The 19,232-nt window shown below is 45.5% G+C and overlaps 1 pseudogene; it reads left to right on the top strand.

Moving 5' to 3' along the window:
- Window positions 1-1,779: 1,779 nt before the first annotated feature.
- LOC119292509 lies at window positions 1,780-5,550 on the top strand (annotated as a pseudogene).
- The last annotated feature ends 13,682 nt before the right edge of the window (window positions 5,551-19,232 follow it).

Consider the following 19,232-nt stretch of genomic DNA (forward strand, 5'->3'; position numbering starts at 1 on the left):
ATTTCGGTGGAATAGTAAAAAAAAATACTCCCTTATAGATTTTAGGAGTTCGGCTAGATGCAGCATAGAGGAGTAAAACCAAAATTATACTCCCTTATAGACTTTTAGGGATCGACTAGAGTTGGCCTAAGTTGTTACCTAAAATCCGATGAAGAGAGATCTTACTATGAAGGTTGCTATACTTATATCAACCCTTCATTTAAATTTGATTTAATCACGAGCCATGCAATCAACCATACATGCCAGAACAAGCAACATGATTATAGCTTATTTGATTTGATTATTTAGCTAAGCTTGATTAATATTCCTCTTACTAATTCTCACCGTGACTTCTCTGAATTTTGCATGTTATCCCTCTCCCCGAAACGATATACATGCACATCACCACGGTGGATTAAGATGGATAACTATACCTTGATCCTAAAATCTGCAGTTACTTATATTCCCCTTATTCCTCTTGATCCTGACCTTCTATGCTTGATTTCTTCTCTGTCATGTTCCTACGTCTATTACTTCCCATTCTTGTTCCTTCTCTGTCCTGTCAACTCTTGCTGCTGGTACTTCCTTATTATGCAATGGATCAATACATGAGCAGCAAGAAATCCCCTTTCAATTCAGAAACATATTCACGATGCGCTGAAATATCAGATTCTGTTTCTACCTGATTGGTTGGGAATGGATTTTGGTCACTTTCCTACAAGAACAGAGCCCATCACTTGGCATAAACACATTGAAATAGTTCTTGACTGATTCGACTCGATCTGGAAGATAAGCAGAGGAGAGGAGGAACTGTTTGTACAAGACTTGGAAGATTCGAGTAGATGGCAGCAAGTTAGTAGAACAAGCCATGCAATCAACCATATATACCAGTATAGAACAAGATACTAAAATTTCACCCCCCGACCTCGTGCGGCCGCTGCCGGGCCGCACCGGGCGGCCACCACCCAACCTCTCCTCGGCCCCCCTCCCCCCACACACCTCCCTCCCTCTACCGCCGCCGGCAACATCGCTGGCGAAGGCCCAGTGGCGCGGCGGCGATGGACCTCCTCTGGTGTCTCGAGATCTGAGGTGGCGACAACCTGACCTAGATCTCCTTGCCACGAGGATGGCGGGCAGCGGCGGCCGGGGCGCGGCGGGGGGCTCTATTGCAGCCGGAGGGATTGGTAGGAGATGACGACAGCGGCGGCCGGGGTGCGTCCCCGGCTCGATCTAGGACCTTCGGGTCTAGGTAGCCGGCTGCCTTTACGTCCCCAAACTGTTGCATCTCATCGGGTTCAGTGATGGCTCGCTGAAGCACCCCAGGTCTGCATCGCATCACGAGGATTATGGCGTTGGTGGTCATCTCCTACGTCGAAGGTGGTCGGCCTGAAGCTGGGTGATCGGATCTCGAGATCTGTAATCTAGTCTCGGCTGCGAGTCGGGAAGACATAGTTGCCGTTGAATACCGAGCCGACGCCGAACGATGGTGGCGTTATGTGTCGTTACCTTGTTGAAGGCATCGTCCTGTAACTACTGTCGACCCACTCGTGCTGCTCTAGGGGAAACCCTAGGATCTGATTTTCCGGATCGGACGATGGCATCACTGCGGTGTCATTTCTCTCTTGGGAGCATCGTTTGTGGAGCAGCGTTGGAAGATAGAGGCAGGAGGTGGAGCGTCTTCGTCTTGCATGGAGCTTCGATGGTGATGTCAAGTCATGCCTGGCCGACAGGTGCTACGCTTTGTCACGCCTGTTCAGCAGGTGCTACGCACGACAGATCTTCCAGAGTCTTCGCGTCTGGATGGACGAGCGCATGGAGGTGGAGCCGTTGGGCGCCGTAGTGGCGTCGACGGATGGCCGGACTGGCAAGGATGATGCGGATCTCTCTCCTGAAGACGGGTCAGTGGTTTGATGATGATGGCAGCTTGTAAAACGTGTGCGTGTGGTGTACGCTTTAGGTCTGCTGCACCGGCTGTTGGTTCCGATACGTTATGTGGATGAATCGGCAATGACACCGGTTTTAGATATGAGGAGTGAGAGCACTCCACATTATCGCGTTTGTAGGTGTGAATGGTGGCTTCGGGTGACCTGACGTATGTTTTGGTCAGTCCTTTGCTGAATAAGTAATAAAGATGGCCGTATGCATCAATTGATGCAGAGGCCGGAGGTCTCAACCTCCTTTTCTAAAAAAATGAAAAAAGAAAAAACCAGTACAGAACAAGCAACATGATTATAGCTTATTTGATTGGATTATTTAGCTAGGTGACAAGATGGGGGGCCTTTCCGTGGACTATGTCGCCACCCATGTTGGGTAAAAATATTCATGGCCGGCTGCTTCAAACCCGTACACACAAACCGTAGACAACGGTTGGTGTTCCACTAGCTCGACATTTGACTTGGCCTTCACTATCATGCTTAAATCACAGCAAGGAATATTCTGTCAAGGTTTGATATGAACATCAATAGAGATTTGACATGAATATCAATAGAAATCAATAGTTAGACAATAAACAATTTGACATATATTTTTTGCTGGATCTCTGAATTCTAATAGAAATTAAAAAGAACGGGTTCATCTAGTTGGTCAGGTTAAGCCAAATCTTAAACTCAAAAGGGAATCAATACAATTTCTGAAATGTAGTGCAGAGTTGGTGATAGTGCAGAATGGTATTCAGACCAAATGTAACTGATGCATGTAACGCTGCATAAAAGAAAGGTTAAAACTTATAATAAATGTATGATGTGACCTTTTTCCTTGAGAAAGCATGTACTGTACTGCTGCGAAAAATACTCCCAACATGTGAGTAGCAAGTACTTCCTCATACGCAGTTCACCAAATTGATATCAGATTTCATTTATGGCTACAACCAATAAGAAGATATGGTTTCACAATTAAAGGAACTTGAACTATTTCTAGTTTTACAGTATTAGCAGCTGATTGACCAAACGTTTGCTATATATTCCTAGGAAAACCCCTTGTCGGATTGGCTGTTTCTTCGGTTTCTCTTTTTATCGTTTCCTTTTCCTTTCATTTTTTATTTTATTTTTTATATTATACAAAAAGTTCACCATGTGTTATAAAAAACTGTATATTAACAAAACATACACTGTATATTAAAAAAATCATGTGCACCATAAAATGTTCATTGTATGCTAAAACAATCTTTCAACATATTCTACAAAGAAGTTCAATATGCATTTTGAAAATGCTCAGCGTACACCTAAAAATTGTTCTCTGTATTTTACAAAAGGTTCAAAGCATATTTTCAAAATGTTCACCGTACATGACAAAAATGTTCACTTTATTGAAAACCATTCACCATATATTTAGACATGCGCTTGTTAGTTGGGTCACTATATGGTGGCTGAAACTAGACTAGTCTGGTATTTCTTGGTTTTTCTTTCCTTTTTATTACATGTTTTCCCCGGTGTTCTTTGGTTTTCTTGTTTTTTCTTTATTTCTTCAGCGGTTTTTGTGCTTTTCTTTCTTCGTTTCTTCCCTGATTTCTCTGGTTTTGTTTTTTGTTAGTTTTTTGTTTTCTGATCGATTTTAACATTTTTCTTCGTCTTTTTGTTTTCTTCATTTTTTAGGTGTTTCTTTATTCAGTTTCTTCGGTTTTCACCGTTTTTTTCGTTTTCCCCTTCTTCTTTCGACACATGGTTATATTTTTAATACATATTGTATACTTTTGGTATACATCATGGAAATTTATCTATACATGTTTAATTTTTTTTAAATACAGATTAATATTTTTAAATATATATTTTGATGTCTACTGTTTTTAACGCATGTATAATTTTTTTACACCTTATGCATACCTATGAAAAAAAATATACAAATTTATCATTTTAAAAATACATGTTTCAAATATATTTTATCATTTCTACTTTTTTAATACATATTTTGTACATTTGTTTAGTACATATCAACCATTTTTTATATAATTTTAACATTTTTCAAATGCATGTTTAACAGGTCTTTGTAACGTATGTTCTGATGTCTACTTTTTTCATATACATTTTACATGTTTCATATACACTTGAAATATTTTTTATGCATATTAAAAAAAATTCCCTTACATGATTGACATTTTTCTTCAAACACATGTTTTTGCAATTTTTGTTTGAATAGAATTTTTTTCAAATACATGTTGGAATATATTTTTGAATGATGTGAAGATTTTTTAGACTATCCCAACAGTTTTTATTGCATTAACATTTTTTAATTACACGATAAACATTTTTTTCAAATATATTGTTTGATGTCTACTTTTTTCATCTAGGCTATACATTTTTTTGTATACATCAGAAACAGCTTTACATACATGTTTAACATTTTTTCAAATGCATGATTAACATTTTTTGCAAAATATATATGTTTGAACTTTTTTGAATATGTGTTAATTTTTTTCTTCAAATTCAGGGCTTTGTTTAAGTAATTTTACGTTTAAAAAAATATAAACAAAAGAAAAAATATCTCGTAATTGCACACCTGATGTATACATGCGTTGACTTGGATTTAGCTACGCATTGGAGATCGCTCAAAAAAAAAACCTATGCATTGGAGGAGGGCGAGCCGCAAGTGAGGGAGCTGCCAGCGTTTTTGAACAAGTACAGTTAGTTTGTTGGATTTGGATAGTGGGATTGATAGGTTAATCTGTCTTATTTTATAGGAATCATATTCTTCTGACTTTTGTCAAACTCTTCCCATTTTGTGTGTGTGGAATCCCTTCATTAGGTTGTACAGATCGTGTGATACTACTAATCAAAGAGTACAATTTGATATTGAGCCATGTGGCAAGCATCTTGCCACTGGTGGGCAGGTTTGCTTCTCATGTTTTCCGTTCATTCTTGTTCTTCTTCCAAACCTTGAACCTTTGAAACATGATTTTTGTGCTTCGACAGGACGGCATGGTCCATATTTATGACCTTCAAGGTGGCCAATGGGTGACAGGCTTCCAAGCAGCTGCTGGTATGTGTTTCTAAATTTTTGTCTATAGGGAAGTTTACATAACATATATGCAATTCTTTTATAGTACAACCCATATGATCTTTTTATCTCCTTGATCTTAGATACTGTCAACGGTTTCTCCTTCCTCTTGCTACAACATCGTCTGGGCACAGAAGATTTGGTATGCAAGATGAATTCGAAGAGGAATCGAGTTTGGCAGGTGTGTGTCAATGTTCTAGACTTCAAGCATTTGTAATGTGTTTATTTTGCTTGAATGGCAGGTTCTCACACTTTATTATTTATTTTGCACATTTAGGTGATGAGAATTGCTGCTCTGTCTGGAAGTTTTCTTGCTCACAAGAATCTTGAAACAACATTAAACCCTAAGCTGTGGTGGGACAGGTGAACATTTTGGACAGCAGATGCTGGAAGTGCATGGTGTAATGAGATCGGGCTATAGCCGTGGGTGAGCAAGAACTGGATGCAGACCACTAAAATGCACACTGTACCGATGAGTTATCAGAGAATTCGCCGGCTTATCCTGTTCCAGGCACACAACTTTGCCGGGCTGGGTAACAAGCTGGTGAACCATGATAGTACCGATGGGATGCAGTTTTTTTTTATTATGGCATGTACTGATGGGATTTGCGTGTATAAACACCTTGTATGTTGGTCGATTAGGCCCCCATTCAATGCAAAGTCTTATTTACCAATGTCCTGTCATTTGCAAGTTTTCGCTGGGAACTTTGTTTGCTCTGACTTCCCATATGCCCATGGCCCACCTATGATCTTGTGTATACATTATGAATTTGGTTTTTTTCAAGTTCCATGGCCGCAATACTTGTACTTTGTGTTTACAGAACACCCACAACTCGAGCATAACTGCAACACATTAACTAGAACACCAACTATCATGTTCTCAGCCCCAACCAGCACAACTTGTAGAACAAAAATGACGTTAACATTTTGCTAAAATGGCACACTTTCAAAGATCACAATTCAGGCTTAGTCAAGTGCAATTCTAGGGATCAATATTTTCAAAATTATGAGGCAACTAAAATTTAGCAAAATCGTATTTTTATAGCTGGACAGTAAGATAGAAAGTTCCCTAAAGGTAGAGTCAGTCGTTGAATTGTGGAGATCTTTATGTCAATAAAAAAATGCAGAAAATCAAATGTTTTATAAGCTAACTCCATATATAGATTATCTGCAAAAGGTAACCTTCATGTAAAATTTATTATCCAATGCGATGGCATGCAGCAACGACTTTTGACCTTTGAGATTTCAGTTTTCTTTGTTCTTGTTTAGCTGTTGTACTCTCTTTTTTCCGAAAAAATGAAGGACTAGCCTCCTAGCATCCCCATCTTTGGATGCACACGTCCATGCCTTAATTGCTGCAAAACATGAAGACATAATTAATAGGTCGAAAAAACACGACCAACATATGATCTCATGACAACCGACATCTCGAAATGCTACCACAAACCTATTAGTAGAAAAACCCCACCGACAGAACTCCGAAGCCTAACAAAGGTAGCACTAAAGGACAACAACTTAAATATGTAATTGTTTTTGTACGCCGATGTAAACAGCGGTTGGTGTTCCACTAGCTAGACATTTCACCTAGCGTTCACTATCTTGCTTAAATCACAACAAAAATGATCATCAATAGAGATTTGACATGAATATCAATAGAAACCAATAGCTAGACAATAAACAATTTGACATATATCTTTGCTGGATCTCTCAATTCTGATAGCAATTAAAAAAGAATGTGTTCATCTAATTGGTCAGATTAAGACAAATCTTAAACTAAAAAAATCAATACAATTTCTGAAATGTAGTGCAGTATTGGTGATAGTGCAAAATGGTCTTCAGACCAAACATAACCGATGCATGTAACACTCCATAAAAAAAGGTAAAACCTTATAATCAATGTATGATGTGATTTGTTTTCCTTGAGCAATCATGTACTGTCCTGCTGCGAAAAAACTCCAACATGTGAGTAGCCGATACTTCATCCTACGCAGTTCCTTGATATCAGAATTTAACTTATGGTTACAACCAATAAGAAGAGATGGTTTCACAATTAAAAGAACCTGAACTATTTCTTGTTTTACAGTATTAGCAGCTGATTGACCAAAAGTTTGTTAGTTATTCCTAGGAATATCTATGTCAGAACACCTAGAGTCCACTGCCTAGAAGCAAGAAATCGGTACTGGAGTGAGCAAGGGGAGAAGAATGAACTTGTGCAGAGAAAAGGTAAAAGTGGTGCATATCTTGCCATGGGAAGGACATAGTAGCACAAAGGAAATGAGGATGATCCTGTTAGGACAACTGTTTTTGCTGTAGGAACCTACGGCGGGAAATAGCTGGCCTGAAGCATTTTCAGGATAAAATAAAAAAATTATATTCAAAGGAATTTAACAAGCAATCACAAGGTCATGGAAGTTATTATGACTACTGTTATGAGCGGTGTCACTTATAGCCGGAGAAGGCCCAATGAGCGCGTCTAGTTATTGGCTTAGCCCAACTTATCTTATTTTTATTAGCAGCAAGGGTTATATAAACAGTTCTAAGGCCACCTTTTGAAATTAAGCAATAAATCATAACTATTGCCCGGCTCCCCTTAGGAGCCGAAACCCTAAACCCTAGCCGCCTCTCTCTCACCGCCGCCTCCTCCTTGCGCGAACACGGCGCCATCGCACCGCCGGCCGCGCCCAACCTCTCGCCATCCACCCTTCCACCCCTACAACCTACGGTCTAGGCCTGGTAAAACCCTAGTTCCTACCAATTGGTATCAGGTAGCTCTGGTTCGATCATGTCCGCGCCGCAGCCTACCCCAGCCGTCCCGCTGACCATCACGGCCGCCGCCCCGCTTCTGCCCGTGCTGGTCTCCTCCGGCGCGCCCGCCCCCGCCGTCCTCACGCCGGAGGTGTCCGAGGCGCTGCGAGATCTCGCCCAGGCGGTCTAGGGCATCCGGTTGTACCTGGTTGGGCCCTACGGGCCGCAACGAGCCGCGCCGCCCGTCGCCACCATCGGGCCGTCGTGGCTGTCGTGGCAGCCACTGCCCCTGGTGGCCTCCGCCACTGTAGCTGCCGCCGCCACCACCTGCCAGCTCCGGGCCGGCCCTTACCGCGGCGGTGGGGGCTCCGATCCAGCAAGTCAGGTTTCCCCCTCGTTGTCACTGTTACCGGCTTGGTTGGTTGGGTCTTCGCAGCCAGTCTACACGATGGCTTCAGGGCCGGCGCACGTCCAGTCGCCGTCGGCGCCACCATTGCAGTACGGCGGGCCCTCCAGCTTTGTCGGCCCTTCCGCCGGCCTCGAAGGTCCTCCGTTCCATGGGGGGGCCCTCCATGGCCACCGACTCAGCGCCGCCCTCCTCGCTGCTCCGCCCCGACGAGGCGTTCCCCCACGGCGGCCATAAGCACACGCCGCCACGCTTCGCCAAGCTCGACTTCTCCACCTACTACGGCACCGAGGACCCCCTGAGCTAGCTTAATCAATGTGACCAGTTTTTCCGGGGGCAACGCATGCTCGCGTTGGACCGCACCTGGCTCGCGTTGTATCACCTCTGAGGCGCCGCACAGACTTGGTATTACGCTCTCGAGCAGGACGAGGGCGGCATGCCCCCATGGGAGCATTTTCGCGAGCTCTGCCTTCGCCTGGGATGCTGAGGCGACCGAGGCGTTCGAGGGCCTCAAGCGGGCCCTCACTACGGGTCCGGTCCTCCAGATGCCCGACTTTGACAAGCCGTTCATGGTGGACTGCGACGCCTCGGGCGTGGGGTTTGGCGCCGTCCTTCATCAAGGCGACAGACCGCTTGCGTTCTTCAGCAGGCCCTTCGCCGCGCGCCATCATAAGCTCGCAGCCTATGAGAGGGAGCCCATTGGCTTCGTGGAGGCCGTGCGCCATCGGCGACTGTATCTCTAGGGGAGGCTGTTTCGTATCCGCACGGATCACTACAACCTCAAGTTCTTATTGGACCAGAGGCTTTCCACCATGCCGCAGCATCAGTGGATCAACAAGCTCTTTGGCTTCGACTTCACCGTCGAGTATTGTCCGGGCCGCCTCAACACCGTGGCCGACGCACTGTCTCGCCGCGACGCCAACCACGACTCGGACGCCGTCGACTCCGCGGGGGCGGCCCTCTGCATTCGCTCGGGGCCCTCCTTCACCCTCATTGACGACATCCGCAGGGCCACCGCGGACGCTCCGGACGCTCAGCTCCTTCGGCAGCACCTCGACGCTGGCGACCTGGAGGGGCCGTGGCGCTTGGCGGATGGCTTGCTCCTGCATGGGCGCCGGCTCTTCGTGCCGGATCACGGTGACCTCCGTCACCAGGTCCTGCTGCTCGCACACTCAGCCGGCCACGAGGGCGTGCAGAAGACCCTCCACCATCTCCGCGGCGATTTCTACATCCCCGGCGACCGGGCCCTGGTACGAGATTGGGTGCGGTCTTGCCTGACGTGCCAGCGCAACAAGACGAAGACGCTGCGACCGGTCGGGCTGCTCCAGCCCTTGGAGGTTCCCTCTCAGGTATGGGCTGACATCTCCATGGATTTCATCGAGGGCCTTCCCAAGGTGGGCGGCAAGTCCGTCATCCTTACGGTGGTCGACCGCTTCTCCAAGTACGCGCACTTCATCTCGCTCGGCCATCCCTACACTGCCGCCTCCGTGGCACGTGCCTTCTTCGACGGCATCGTCCGCCTCCATGGGTTCCCCTCTTCGATCGTCAGCGACCGGGACCCGGTGTTCACGGGGAATGTGTGGCGCGATCTCTTCCAGATGGCGGGCGTGAAGCTGCGCCTGAGTACGCCCTTCCATCCTCAGACGGACGGCCAATCTGAGGTGGTCAACAAGGTGATTGCCATGTATTTGTGTTGTGTTACAGGTGATCGTCCCCGTGCTTGGGTGGACTATCTCGCATGGGCGGAGTACTGCTACAACACTTCATACCACTCCGCCCTGTGCACCACGCCTTTTGAGGTGGTCTATGCCCGCCCGCCCCCCCCCCCCATCATCCTACCGGTTGACCCCAAGACGGCGAGGACAAAGGCGGCGGGCGACCTTCTTCGCAGCAGGGATGAGATCCTTGCGAAGGTGCGCCAACGACTTCTTCAGGCCCAACAGCTGTCCAAGAAATACTACGACGGCCACCACCGCGAGGCGGAGTTTGCGGTGGGCGACTGGGTGTGGCTGCGCCTCCTTCACCGCTCCACGCAATCACTCGACCCGCACGCGAAGCGCAAGCTGGGCCCTCGCCACGCCGGGCCATTTTCCATGATGGAATGCATTGGAAAGGTTGCCTACCGCCTTCAGCTCCCGACCGGTGCCTGCATCCATGACGTCTTCCATGTGTGGTTGCTGAAGCCCTTCCGTGGGAACCGCCGGCGACCACGCCGATGCTTCCTCCAACCTCCGATGGGCGCCTTCTACCAGGACCGGCGAAGGTGTTGCAGGTCCAGCAGCGTCATGGGGTGTGGCATTTGTTGATCTAGTGGCAAGGCCTTCCGAAGGAGGACGCCACTTGGGAGCAGCTTGAGGAGTTCCGCCAACATTTTCCAGACTTCCAGCTCGAGGACGAGCTGTTTGCGCAGGCTGGGAGAGATGTTATGACCGGCGTCACTTATAGCCAGAGAAGGCCCAATGGGCGCGTCTAGTTAGGGGCTTAGCCCAACTTATCTTATTTTTATTAGCAACAAGGATTATATAAACAGTTGTAAGGCCACCTTTTGAAATTAAGCAATAAGTCATAACTATTGCCCGACTCCCCTTAGGAGCCAGAACCCTAAACCCTAGCCGCCTCTCTCTCACCGCCGCCGCCTCCTCCTTGCGCGACCACGGCGCCGTCGCGCCGCCGGCCGCGCCCAACCTCTCGCCATCCACCCTTCCACCCCTACACCTACGGTCTAGGCCTGGTAAAACCCTAGTTCCTACCAACTACACTATGTTTACATTTTACGATCCTCGATGCCTTCTTATTTGATCCAGCCATGACTTTTAAGGTTTAAGTTTCCCCTTGAATTTGATCAATTGAACCTGCACTACAACTTATTTCCCAAATCAGAGAACTTAAGCTTGAGCAGCCTATTAAAGTCATTTCTCTCTGACCTACTATAATTATGTAGAGCATTGCGGTTTCTAAGTTTTCACATGCAAAAATTGTCAGATGCAGGATGCCCGATCACCTCGACCTGAGAGGCGTATATGTGTGCATTAATTAAGCGCTTATGTGGAAGAAAAGTTAAACTGGTAAAGCAAACCTACAGTTGAGAACATACACTGAATCCCCCGTTCCCTTTCTGTACCCAAAAAGACTCTTTCATCCAAGGAGATATAGGAACAAAATTTATCCTGATTAACGGGGAAGTCTATGTAAATAGAAAGACAAATTTATGGTAAACAGTAACACTGGGCACATGTTGTCGGGACCCAAACATCATCTTTATTCAGTAAAGTGGCTACATGACAAATCAAAGGCAAGAATCTAATGGGCCATCAGACTCAACTGCATAGGGAAAAAAACACGGACACCCATATTTATATTCCATTGAACATTAAAAATAGCATCAGGATGCCATCGAAATTATTATGACTTCACTATGCATAGAAAAGGAACATCGAAAAAATATCAAGAAAAACCGCAGCCCAAAGATATGACTTAAACTTGCATCCCAACCAAAAAAGAGATGAATTATAGCATGTCAAACCTCCACATCATTAATTTGTTCAGACGGTGGTGCTTCAAGAAAAGGAGGGAAATATATATCCATGTTCTGTTTAGTTCACAAAACTTGGCACCATATTGCTAGATTATTCTCTGTCAAGATTACGTCGCACACAATTTGAAATGAACATGCATTGTGTGCCTTTGGGTATTGCAGAGTTTGATCTAATGAAATTGATCACCTTAAGTCTGATTTAAAGCTAACAAAAATGACAATAACATAACAGAACATAAGTTAGTCTCTGATTAACTTAGAAACAAACCTCAATGACCAGATCCATTTTTGTATTTTTAGTACAGTAATAATAGCCACAGTACAAACACCAAAAAGGGTAGTTCTGGAAAGGCTTTCTAAGAATCAGAATTGTTTGGGAAACAGAAAAATCTTTTTTTGGCTGAATTTTTTTCTCAAATCTTTAATAGACGTGTACTGTTCAGCTTTTTTTAAGGAATTCATATTTGTAGTACAGCAGTAGTCACAGCCAAACAGCGAGCCAATCATTATCAGAATATTCAGTCTTACACTACTTTGTAGAAGCAAAATTTCACCCATTTGGTAACTTATTGACTTTAATAAATGAATTGGACTCTGTCCTACAAGAACATGGCCCATCACTTGACATAAACACATCGAAATAGTTCTGGGCTGATTCGACTTGAACCGGAAGATAAACAGAGGAGAGGAGGAATTCTTTCTACAAGACTTGGAAGATTCAACTAGATGACAGCGAGGTAGAAGAGTTCCTGGCCATCAGCACCTCATCTTCCCTGGCTTCACCTTCCATGTGTGATTTAGCAAGAGTCGAGCAAAGGATCTGGTGTTTATAGAGCGGACGAGGTGAAAGGAGAGGTTTTTCGGTCTGTCGATGAACTGTTCATATCGTGCCAAGGCGCAAAGACAAGAGCAGAAAACATAAAGCTAAAGAAAGCCTTTAGTCCCAAACAAGTTGGGGTAGGCTAGAGGTGAAACCCTACTCGTGGTTCTGGAAACAATGCAAGATAGGGAAATTTATATATTTTTATTCATATCGTGCCGCCCTCCACCCACTCTCTGGCTTACATACTGCCGTGAGCCACGATATTACAGGAAACAACTACTAGTACTAAGTACTAACTGAAAATGACCAGGCTAGCTAACTGAAGAAACTGACTGACTTGACCATGCTAGCTATCCAGCAGATCCCGCCTTGACTTCTGACTTGATTACTTGTGGTAGCGACGCCTCCTCAACACCGCAGTGTTCCGACATTACCAGAAAAAAAAGAGAAAACAAGTTATTCATATGATCTAGAAAGAATACTCTGCAATCCAATAGACACAAACAGGCTGACCTTCTTTGGAGACTTGGGCAAGAAGGCCTTGAGATTTAGCATCGATGGACTAGAAGATGGTGAAGTAAACCAGCTCCTCTACAGACAAAGCCTCGCGCTCCAGATTGCCTTCGATTTCTTCTGCGGCAACCTGCTGAACCGCCTCCTCGGCACGGCAGTCCGGCGGCTCCATCACCACGATGCAGCCGCGGCGGCAGGAAGAGGAAGCCGGTGTCAGCAACCTGCATCCTCTGAGTCAACACCATTGTAAGTTCAGTTATATGCAGTGTGTCGGTTCAGCCATAGTTATGAAGATCCGACGGCTGAGATGGCGGAGCGAGATGGACGGTCGATGCAGCACCAAGCACTGCCTTTCTTCAGTTATTGCCGCTGCCCTTTTACCTTTCTTTTCACCTCGCTTTCCAGCTCGGTGCTGGACTATAAGGCGCCTGCGTGCGCATCACTGAGAACCATTCAATCATTGTATCCCCAAACTATCAAACCCTAGTTTATCTAGCTACTGCTGTAGAAATCCCAAATTCATAGCTGGGTCTCCGTGATTGGGAGTTAAATTCAGTTCCAATTGCATTATTCCCCTATTCTGTAACTCATATCATAGTTGGGATCTAACAAATTGGTTTCAGATGTCATCGGTCCTCGGCGGCACGGCGGCGGCGTGAGGAAAGGAGGCGAACGGCGGCGGTAGACCAGTTCGGGCACAAGTCGACAGCTAGGTGCGGTTGCCGGCGAGATCCTCTCCTGGTAGTGAAATCCCGTGGCCAAGGTCGGCTCGTGTGCCTTCGGCGGCGAGGAGCACTGGTGGCGGCAGGGAGCCGAGATCTCCGGAGGGTTCCAAGGCTCGTCCTTGTGGTAAAATTCCGGAGCCGGATGTCGTTCCATGGCGAAATCGAAGGGCGAGGACAAGGCGGATGCCGCCGAAGTTGCAGAGATGAAGCTGGACATGGAGCAGCTAGACGGCAAGGTCGACGGCCTCCATACCAAGGTGGAGAGCGTGCGCACAGAGGTTACTGATGTCAAGAAGCAGCTCACACGGCTGGAAGAATTGATGTTGCAGATGGAGGAGAAGCTGGACACTTCCCCGCGTCCCAGAGTAACAACAGCAGAAGAGGCGAGACCAGGGCAGCAACAGCAGTGCCAAGTCCAACCACAACAGCAGCAACAACCGCCTCCCCAGCAGCCTGGCCAAGTTAACAGGACCCAGGCAAATACATCGCCTCTGTTGAACAGGGGGACACCAGTTTGGAGACGCCGAGGGCAGGAACAAGCGCTCAACTTTGGTTGGGCAGAAGAGCAGCAACAACAATACATGGATCAGCAACCATACACACAATACCCCCAAGTCAATTACGCCATGCAAGGGCAGTATAATGACAATCCTGATTATTCTCAAGCTCAACAGCAACAAATATACTACCCACCTGCATATCAGCATCAGGAGTACTACCCAAATCAGTGTCATGTCCCACAACATCAGTTTTACCCAATCAGACCCCCACCACCCCCTCCTCCAAACTATTATCCCCCTGAACAAGTCCCATATGAATACCACCATTACTATCCACCAAAGCCACAGTACATGCAAGCCCCCCCTCCACAAAACAGAGAGCAACACCAGTTCCAGCAAAACCCAGAGCAAGTCAGGCACTTTGACAGACACTATGACAATAACAGAGGTCAAGACAGAGATGCCCACTTCTACAGATCAATTGCCAAAGCTCCTAGAATAGAATTCCCTAGATTTGATGGTACAAATCCAATGGAATGGCTTCGGATGACAGAGAAATTCTTTTCTATGGTCCATGTACCAGAAGAAGCAAAATGGGACTATGCCCAGATGTATCTCACTGGTAGAGCTGATACTTGGTTAAGAAACTCTGGCATTCTTTAGGAAAACTTGACATGGGACCAGTTCTGTGCAGCAGTCCTTAAAAGATTTTCTAGAGATAGCTCTTATGAGATAGTGGAAAATTTCAACTCCTTCAAACAGGGAGCTGATTCAGTTGCTGCCTATACTGATAAATTCGAGGAAAGAATGGCTGCATACAAAAAAGAGAATCCTGGAGCTGCTGAAGGATACTATGTCAAGTGCTACATCAATGGGTTAAGACCTGAAATCAAACACTACCTGAAGCCCTTTAAACCAATTACACTGTATGATGCAGTAGAAAATGCCAGGGACATGGAAATGGGAGTTCAAGCCCAAGCAAACCAGAAAAGATATACACCCAATAGTGGGTATGCGAAGACAAACAGCTCTGCTCATTTCCCCAATAAATATAAGCAAAATGAGACACCACAGAGGAGGGAAGGAGAGGACAAGACAACTAAACCTGAACATAAATTCAGAGAGCCTGGCACTTGCAGATATTGTGGAGGCAAGTGGTTGTTTGGCCACAAATGCGCACAATATAAGACACTTAACCTCATGGCACTGAAGAGCATACTGAAGAGTCACCTGATGAAATGTTGCAAGGACAGGACCAACCTGAAGACAACACCGCACCAGCAACTACTCCAACTGAAGATGAACAATGCATGCACATTTCCTCTCAAGCTGTAGGAAAAAAGAAGACTTCTGCCACATTCTCCCTTAAAGTCAATATTGGGGGCAAATGTGGAATAGCCTTGGTGGACTCAGGCAGCTCTCACACATTCATAGACATGAATTTCACAGTGAAAACTACTTGTCATACTGTCAGCAACCCCTTGGAAATAGTACAAGTAGCAGGAGGAGGTACACTCCAATCTGGTTCCCATGTGGTCAACACTCCCTACACTATCCAAGGACACAAGTTCAGTAACTCATTTAAAGTGCTCCCTCTCAAAGGCTATGACATCATATTAGGCTGTGACTGGCTGGAAACCCATAGTCCCATTACTATGGACTTTGTTAAGAGGAAAATGCAAGTGATTTTACAAGGCAAAACAAAGGTCACACTGAGGGACAATAACAGAAAAGAGCAAGTACCCTTAATCTCAGTACACAGGATGGAAAAACTTTCTGCTATTGGAGCTTCGGGTTACTGCCTAATTCCTGTCTCTCTAGAAAAACCTGAAATTGCACAACCTTGCAAGGAGATAGGAGACCTCTTAACCGAGTACAAGGATTTTTTCCAAGAGCCTAAAGGCATGCCACCTCCTAGAGAATGTGATCATGCCATTCCGCTAAAAGTAGGTACTGAACCACCAACAGTTAGGCCTTATCGAGTGCCTCACCAACAAAAAGCTGAAATGGAAAAGCAGATTCAAGAGCTACTGGACACCTCTGTTATAAGACACAGTGAAAGCCCATATGCAGCACCTGCCATCCTGGTCAAAAAGAAAGATGGAAGTTGGAGACTGTGCATCGACTACAGAAAACTGAATGCCCGAACAGTCAAGAACAAGTTTCCCATCCCCGTCATAGAGGACCTATTTGATGAACTGAATGGAGCAGAATATTTCACAAAACTTGACCTGAGAGCTGGCTACCACCAAGTGAGAATGAAGACAGAAGATGTGCACAAAACAACATTCAGGACTTACTTTGGGCATTTTGAGTACTTAGTAATGCCTTTTGGTCTTACTAATGCACCAGCTACATTTCAATCACTCATGAACAAAGTTCTTGCCAAATATCTCAGGAAGTTTGTACTTGTCTTCTTTGATGATATCTTAATATACAGCAGGAGTTTGGTAGAGCACTTGGAACACTTGAAGCTAGTACTGCAAACACTCCGAGCACAATAGTTATATGCAAAATTCAGTAAGTGCATCTTTGCTGCTCCTCAAGTAGAATACTTGGGACACATAATCTCTGGAAAAGGTCTGCAAACAGACCCACAGAAGATCAAAGCTGTAGCTCAATGGCCTATTCCACAAAACATTACCCAATTAAGAAGCTTCCTTGGCCACACAGGCTACTACAGGAGATTTGTGCAGTCTTATGGGGTCATCTGCAGACCACTTCATGACTTGCTCAAGAAAGAAGCTTTTCATTGGACTGAGGAACAAACTGCAGCTTTTAACAAACTTAAGCAAAGCCTCACAACTGCCCCTGTTCTGGCACTGCCAAACTTTGCCCTCCCCTTCACCTTAGAGACTGATGCTAGCGGAACAGGGCTAGGAGCTTTGCTTATGCAGCAAGGAAGGCCTCTTGCTTACTACAGCAAATCCATAGGCCCCAGATCCTCAGCACTCTCAACTTATGAAAAAGAGGCATTGGCAATTCTGGAGTCCCTCAAAAAATGGAGACATTATTTTGTTGGCAACGAGCTCCTTATCAGGACGGATCAGAAAAGCCTCAAGTTTATTACTGAACAAAAAGTCTCTGAAGGGGTACAACATAAGTTACTACTCAAACTCCTGGAGTTCAACTACAACATTGAGTATAGAAAGGGAAAAGACAATAGAGTTGCAGATGCCCTTAGCAGAAGAGATCAAAGTATCATGGCAATTACTGTGGTAACACCCACCTGGGTTGAGTCTGTAGAGTCCAGTTATCTCCAAGATCCCTATTGTCAAGACCTCTTACAGAAACTACTGATCAAGCCAAATGCAGAACAACACTACACTCTCACAGCAGGAGTGTTAAGATATAAGGGCGGAATATACATTGGAAATAATGTGGAATTAAGACAACAACTAATAGAGTCACTCCATGCATCTGCAGTAGGGGGGCATTCAGGGATTGTAGCCAATTACTAACGAATAAAGAGAATCTTTTACTGGCCTGGCATGAAGAAAGATGTGGAAAAATTTATCACTGAATGTGCTGTTTGTCAAAGGGCCAAAACTGAACATTGCCATTACCCTGGACTGCTAGATCCATTACCCCTCCCAGACATGGCCTGGACACACCTCACTATGGATTTTATTGAAGGCCTGCCAAAATCCAATGGGAAGGAGGTATTACTTGTAGTAGTGGACAGATACACAAAATATGGCCACTTCATCCCCCTTCAACACCCTTACACTGTGCACACGGTTGCTCAAGCATTTATCGACAATGTATTCAAACTACATGGCCCTCCAATCAGTATTGTCACAGATCGAGATAGAATCTTCACAAGCAACATGTGGCAAGGAATTTTCAAAGCTATGAAAGTCAAATTGAGACTCAGCACTGCCTATCACCCTCAGAGTGATGGCTAGACCAAAAGAGTGAATTAGTGTCTTGAGAATTATCTCCGGTGCATGGCATTTCAAGAACCAAAGAAGTGGTGCTCTTGGCTGCCACTAGCTGAGTGGTGGTATAACACAACCTACCACACAGCTACCAAGTTTACACCCTTCCAAGCCCTCTATGGCTACCCACCCCCCCTGATAAGTGAAGTAGCCATACCAGGCCCTGTTGACAGTGAAGCAAGGGATTTTCTAGCTGAAAAACAAGAAATACTATCCCAGCTCAAAACCAATCTGGCTCAAGCTCAAGGCAGAATGAAAAAGTATGCGGACATGAAACGACTCGAGAGGCACTTTGAAGTAGGAGACATGGTTTACCTACATATGCAACCATACAGAATGGCTGCTTTTGGTCTCAGACAAGCAATCAAACTCACCACAAAGTTTTATGGACCATACAGAATTCTGGAAAGGATTGGTCATGTGGCTTATGAACTCCAATTGACACACAATGTGGGCATTCACCCTGTTTTCCATGTCAGCCAACTCAAAAAGCACCTGGGCACCCATGCCATTCCCTCGGCAGATCTTCCACTTGTTGGACCTGATGGCAAAATCAAAACAGAACCTCTAGCAGTTCTAGAGACACGTTCCCTTCCGCGCAATGGTGTCCTTGTAACTCAGTGGCTAGTTGAATGGGAGAACCTCAAGCCTGACAAAGCAACTTGGGAGGACGCCAACTTCATGAAGCAAGTTTTTCCAGCATTTTTTGCAAGCACCATCAAAAGTTGGTTCCCTAACAAACACACTTGAGGACAAGTCTGATCTTCAGTGGGGAGTATTGTCAGCAACCTGCATCCTCTGAGTCAACACCATTGTAAGTTCAGTTATATGCAGTGTGTCGGTTCAGCCACAGTTATGAAGATTCGACGGCTGAGATGGCGGAGCGAGATGGACGGTCGATGCAGCACCAAGCACTGCCTTTCTTCAGTTATTGCCGCTGCCCTTTTACCTTTCTTTTCACCTCGCTTTCCAGCTCGGTGCTGGACTATAAGGCGCCTGCGTGCGCATACTGAGAACCATTCAATCATTGTATCCCTAAACTATCAAACCCTAGTTTATCTAGCTACTGCTGTAGA

Source organism: Triticum dicoccoides, chromosome 4B, assembly GCF_002162155.2.
Source record: "Triticum dicoccoides isolate Atlit2015 ecotype Zavitan chromosome 4B, WEW_v2.0, whole genome shotgun sequence".
Classification (NCBI taxonomy): domain Eukaryota; kingdom Viridiplantae; phylum Streptophyta; class Magnoliopsida; order Poales; family Poaceae; genus Triticum; species Triticum dicoccoides.